Genomic DNA, 7028 nt, shown 5'->3' on the forward strand with positions numbered 1-7028 from the left:
TTGGTATTATATTTGCATCTAAGCTATCATTGATATTAAAAAGTCAAGTTTGTGCACTTGTCGATATTTATTATCACAATAAGCAAGCTTTGATGTTGAGTTTAATTCCACCATGGAGGATGATTTAGCAAAGTGTTTTGCCTCGATGAAAGTAGTGTTATAGAGGCAATGGTATTAGATGTGTATATCAAACACTTTGATCATCTAATTAGGGATAGTTGGAAGTTTGGACTAGTTCAAGACCTAATTAATAGCTATATTGAATCATATTCTTCACCTTAATACAACAAGTTAGTGTGTAAAGTTCATTATAGTACGAAGTGCCATACCTTGGTTTTAACCCCTGAAGAATATTAAATTAAATTGCATGCTCTAATGATGTGGTTATTGGGATGGGAATTAAGCCAATAGGGTCAAATTGTAATGACCTGTAATGTAAATTTGTGATATGCTTTGTAATTGTTCATGGTCAGAAGCCCACAATAAAGCCCCTAGTAGTGGATGGTTATGAGCTTGAGTCGCATACTTGGTAAAGGTATTGTACTCAAAGGTTATGTACAAATGCAAACATGATATACAATAAAATAACCATCAAAATGGTTGCAGGGAGCAACAAGGGGGCTATGAGCCTACGAGAAGGGAAGAGGAAAGGGGATCCATGGGTGGATTGTCTTTGCCATATGTCATTTGGAGAAGTACCACATTTTTTCATGCATTATTGAAAGCTCTTTCACTTACCTTTGACCATATATTGAAGAGGAAACCTGTAATGTTACTTGGAAGGCACCTCATCCATGGGGAAAGATATAATGTGTGAATTAAAGAGAATCACTTTTAGATGATTCTCCCATTCCTTCCCATGCTACAAGGGGAACCTACATGCCCTTCCATCTTTGTTATACAACCAACACCAAGGACTTGTGAGCTCAATTGACTAGAGACTCTATGGAAGTTATAATAGTTGTTATTCGTAGCAGAAATCATGGGTTGCCTTGAAGAGAGAATTCATGGTTATAAAGTGAGAAGAGAGGTTGGGCCACTTGAAAACCCATCACCCTCTTATTTGAGATGACTATTAATTATGTATGGACCAAAGTCTACCAAGCCCCACACCAAAAAGACAATCAACAAATATGTAATACCCTCATTTTAACCCATAAATTATGAATGCATATGTAATTATGAAATGGATATAAACATGGGCATATGTCATAGGATAAAGCATGACTATTGATTAGTAAATTTGTACTTTATAAATATAATATAAATACACTAATGACTACAAACAAAGAAGGAGGTGGAGGGGTATGTGAATTCATGAAAGGGGAAGAAAGGGGTTTGAAGGGACCAGGAGAAAATAATAATATTTTACTACTAGCAACCCTTTATCTTAAGTTCTCGAATTTTTATTTACACTTATTAATTTTTCACCGCCCTCGTTGTTAGTTATCCCAAAAGAGAGATATGTGTGTTTTTTATGAAGGCCCATGGTCACTTCTTAGCATGCAATATAATACATGTGATTTTAGGCATGCTAGTTCATTATCCTCCTCATCCATTATTCTCTTGGTTATTCTCAACTACTTCCATGCTACAATGCCTTTCTTGCTAAGCATTCCAAAGCCATTACCATAACCATGTGAAATCCATGACCAAACTCATGGGTGAATGATGAAGAGAAAGGGGGCCATTGTTTGTTGTTGAATTCTCTAGTTGCCAACAATAGAGATTCCTTGGCTAGTCAACACTAGAGCATTGCAGGGAATGGGGATAACCTAAGGCACTATTTATTAGAGAATTAGATCTCATTCCTTATGTTATTTAGGCTTGGGGGGAAAGTGTAGTTGGTTGAGATAGGATTGATGTGTCTAAGGGTTGTAGTGTTAATTTCCTATATACAAGTTTTAGAATTAGGTTGAGCCAAAGTAATCAAAGCAAAATGGCAGGATTTTTCCCCTATGGATTCATAGCCCTAACTCAGGGGTGGCCTTTGTGAGAGAGTGCCTGTGATTGGGTGGAACATTCTTCACTGTAATCAGTTAGTGGACAATTTACTGGAAAAATGAGTATTATATGATTGTTTATAAATATGCAAATTTATTGCATTTACTTGTTATAGTTTTTTTTTTTTTTTTTTTTTTTTTTTTTTTTTCTGAAGATGATTGCTTGTTATCCATGGTGGAACCAATAAAATGTTATAATTTATGTTGAGATGCATTCTAGGTTGTTTTCAAAGGTTTTGCATTCATTTATTTTTCTTTTAAACTAAATTATTGCCTATATTTACATTACTTCTACCTTTAAATGCATTAGTAGGATTATTGGATGATGATTGGAGTGCCCCATCACCTGCATGATATCACAGAAGTGGTTGGGCACATTCCAATAGGTATTGAAGCTTTGGATAAAACATTGGGACTATATCAACCAAAATAGAATGTTCAGAAGAAGAAAAAAATATTTTGCACGTGAAATGTTTGACAAAAGGCCTTAACGAAAATGTTGGGGAAAATGCAGTTTAAGGCAATATGTTTAACAAAATACCAACGATAATAGCATGGGAAAAGTGTTTGGATCTTTCCATTGTTATATAAAATCCTCCAATGTTTAGAATGGAGTGTTGTTAGATCTTGTGGGTAGGTTATGGAAGCGCGGTTGATGTAATTCATGAGATATAAAACTCGTCTTCGAGGTAGATTACACAAATTGTGGAAATTGATTTTTTTTTAAATCCCAATCTTGATGATGACTAAACACTAGTAGAAAATGAAAAATTAGTGACTAAGTGACTAAAAATGTTAGTCACCGCAACTTTTCCAAGTGAAATACTACCAAAAATGAGCAATCTTAAGTGACCCAACTAAAAATGACTAACATAAATGACTAATTTAGTCTTGGGCTAAAATATATGACTAGCTAATAAGTAATACAACTAAAAATGACTAATGTGAGTGACTAATTTAAACTAAACTATGGCTAGCTTCTAATAGTGTGTTAATGAGCTCTAAGTGAAGTTCCCCAAAAACAATGGGCTACCTACAACTACTTGAGTTTATTGATAACATTATTCATAGATTTGAAGATATTTTCCACCTCCTTAAGGATTAGTAGATATTACCCTTATGTGTAAACCTCATGTCCCCTTTCCCTCTTTATATGAGCATACTTGCTTATATTAAGGAGTTCTTCAATAGTTTTTATTGATGCCCTCATGCCAAAATGATCACTCTCTGGGTTTTCAAAATCATTAGATATAGCCTCTCCTTAAAGTGACATATTTTTGCTCAAATAAAAATAAAATTAAAAAAGAAAATTTAACCCCAATATTGGCAACATGCTCAAATAAAAAAATAAAATAACCTCAATAGTAGCAACATAAGCTACCATGGCAATTGACATTTTCGGCTAATCTAAAATTGACCTATTAAAATTTACTTTCCCGCTACTCTTTTCCTTTCCTTCTCACATTGGGAGAGAGTTTGATGCTCTTTATCTGTACATTGGATTCCGCTGCAAAATCTAGGAGGAAGGCATGGATCGATTGTTCATAATGGATAGGGGTTCGAAAGTTCAAGAGCAAAAGGAAGGTGAGAAGGGCGATGCTAATAGCAGTGGGAAGTCCCGTGAATTCGAAATAATGAGGAAGGAGGTGATTCCAAAGAAGAGTGATTTTTTCATAGCACATCAGATCGATCTAATGAATTTAGACAAACATCTGAGCAAGGTATGGACAAAATCAGAAGCCGAAAGCCAAAGGAGGAGTGGGAAATTGACCCAAAAAATTGGATATCATGAGTATTATCACCCAGGGCACATTTGGGATTGTTTACAGAGGATTTTATGATGGGAAATATGTTGTAGGTATGTTTATTACATTTTCTTCTATTCCATGAGCTCATTTGCTTGATCAAATTTATCTATTGGAAGTTAAGTTTGAATCCAATTACTTCATATAAGTGTATTTTTTTGGCCTAAAGATAATTTAAGAGAATGTACAAACCTCAACATCTATTCTGGTATTTTAAAAAGAAGGGTAGTTTCTGTAGAACCTTTTAGTGCTACATCTTGTTTTCTTAGTGGTAGCAATACCTTTCCTTTATACATTTTTCTTTCTTAGCTATAGCAATACTTTTTTTTGGGTCTCTCTAATTTTGGTTTATACTACAAGGGTCCTCTCAAACTGAATGAAAAACCTGATGGTCAAGTTTGTTACCTAAAATGGTCAAGTTTTTACGATTAACCCAATGGAGATTCATTGAAATGGCATGATAAGATTGGAATCTTAGTCATGTTCTTGGAATAGGGCTTGCAACTTCCCCATTAGGATACAATCATGTGGGATTATTCATGCATCCAATAATTTATGTAATTCAATCTTTACAATGTCCTTAAGTGTTGGATTCATCCTTCTTTGTGGCTGCCTGATGGGCATGGGTCCATATTTTATAAAAATTTGATGTTGGCAGATGTCTTAATGTATACCTTTCATATATGAATAGTTCCAGGAAAAGGCTAGATTTTTTTTCCTGTAGAATTTCTAGCAATTTATGTTCCTGGGCAACAATGAAACTATTGTTGATTCTCAATGTCTTCTTGGGTGCAAATTCAATCATCTTATTAGAAGACTAACTTTCCTTTACAATATATAACCTCTGCCATGTAGGTTCTTCAATCAATAAACCAGTAATTTCCCAATCTTGAGAGATTGCTATATCCCCAAAGAGAAAAGGATTGTCATACAAATTCTGCATAAAATTTGAGAACATAGTTTCTTCTTCAAGTTTTCTGAGAGAAACAGCTCTATTAATTGTTAGAATGTGGAGAATTGGGCCATCCCCATCTTATTCTATCCACATTGGATTCTTCATCTAAGGAAGGTTTGGCAGGTGGATGAAGTGTGAGCTTCTTTGTAGAGTATTATTTGTTATTGTCATTTTAGTAGCCAAAATACCCTCGCCCAAGTTTCATTTGCTATGAAGTGCCTGATTTTGTCATAGCACAAAACAGTATACCCAACAATGTGAGGGTCACTTTCCAGGAGTCACATCCCAAATACCTTGATTGCTAGAAAATGTATAACCTAGGTATCTACAACTTGTTGAATTATCCAACCAAATTTATTGTTGTGTATTATCATTGAGCAAATTAAGGACAAGCCTATAGCATATGCATGCAAGTTTATTGGTTGTGATGTTTAGTATTACAGGCCTAGAAAAGGTTGATATTTTGCAGTCAAAATAGTTAATATGTTGAGCTTATGCCCATTCTCAACAGCAGATAGGAAGGCATAAGTGCAATCCACACCAAAAATGAAATCAACAACTAAATTCCACTCTAAGCACTACATGTAATATTCATATTAGCAGAGATAATTGCAAATTTATTTGGACTTAGAGAATGAAATGTTATCCTTTTTCGTTGTAATTGTGGTCACCTACATACTCACCTAATGGTCAGCCTGTTCATTAAACTTTCTGAGGTGTAGAAGAAGGGACACAATGGAAGTAAATCGCTCTACCTTTTGAAAGTATTATGTAGCATGATGTGGAGGCCCTAGCAACAACATTGGAAGAACTAATGAGTTGATCTTAGTTCTCTCATATTTCAAGGATGGTCCACTCTCATATCAACATTCCTATGAATATAAAACAACACATAAGTACTTCCTCATGGTGTGGTTTATTCATGATAGGAAAATTTTCCTCTAGAGCTATTATGTTATATGATGGGCAGTCTTAGCTGGTGATCTGATGTAAGGTTTTGAGGCCTATTTGGCATAAGACTGTTGTTATTCTAGAACAAAAAATGGAAGCCATTTTCATTAGTTAGTATATCCCCTTCTCCAATGTGATACTCATCAAATTAAGAAAGAGTTAAGTGTAGATTTGAAAAGAAACAACCAACAAGTAGTGTAGTATTCCTTGTGTTCACTGTTATGAAACAGCTCAAGAAAAGATAGAAAAGATAGATCAACGCCTTAGAATTCAGCCTCTTCAAGGGGGCAACCTCCTTTACATTACATAAATGAACAATTCTTGGATGATACAAATGACAAAACCTCCTTTCTATATATAGGAGTCTAAGGAGTCACAATATAATCCAGCCGACCTAACAATAATAATATAAAGCCACAAAAATAACAATAGAGGGATTCTATGGGGCACAGAAATAACAATATGGGGGTAATAGGGGCACAACAATATAAATAAGGGGTATAACTACAATAGTAATGGGGTAGTCACTAGTATTATAGGGACCCAACATGCCCCTCTCCTTCAAAAAAAGTGTTGTCCTCAACGCTTGAGTAGTTCTGGATACTTCTGCATAAAATTCTCATCCTCCCATGTGGAATCTTCAGCGGATAAGTTCTTCCACTTGATAAGATACTCTGAAATTGATCGATTTCGTAGCTGTCGAGTTCTTGTTTCTGTGACTGCTTCCGATTCCAATATAATTTTTCCTTCCTCATCAAGTTCTGGCAATATTGTTTGAATTGGGAGCTTGTCACCTATAACCTTCTTTAAACATGAAACATGGAAACTGGGTGCAATCGAGAAGCTGCAGGAAGCTCCAATTTGTATGCCATAGTACCAATCTTTTGCAACACCTTGTACAGACCATAATACTTTGGTGATAATTTATTATCCTTCTTAGCTTGCTTTAGGGACATTTGCTTATATGGTTGTAGCCGTAGGAATACCCAATCACCTACATCAAAACTTCTTTCACTGCGATGTTGATCTGCCTGTTGTTTCATTCTATTTTGTGCCAACACGAGGTTATCCTTTAAGAGTTGGAGGACTTGTTGTTGATGTTCGATGTGATGTTCCACTGCCTGAACCTTAGAATTTTCTCTTAAATATGATGTGATGGATGGTGGTTGATACCCATAAAGTGCCATAAATGGGGTCATTTTTGTTGCTGTATGGAAGGAAGTGTTATACCACCATTCAGCCAGAGGCAACCATTTGACCCATTGTGTCTGTTTATCAGATACAAAGCAACGAAGATATCCTTCCAAACATTTG

Source organism: Pinus tabuliformis, chromosome 4_1 (genome assembly GCF_031772625.1).
Source record: "Pinus tabuliformis cultivar Carrire ecotype Pingquan chromosome 4_1, CPIR1, whole genome shotgun sequence".
Lineage (NCBI taxonomy): Eukaryota > Viridiplantae > Streptophyta > Pinopsida > Pinales > Pinaceae > Pinus > Pinus tabuliformis.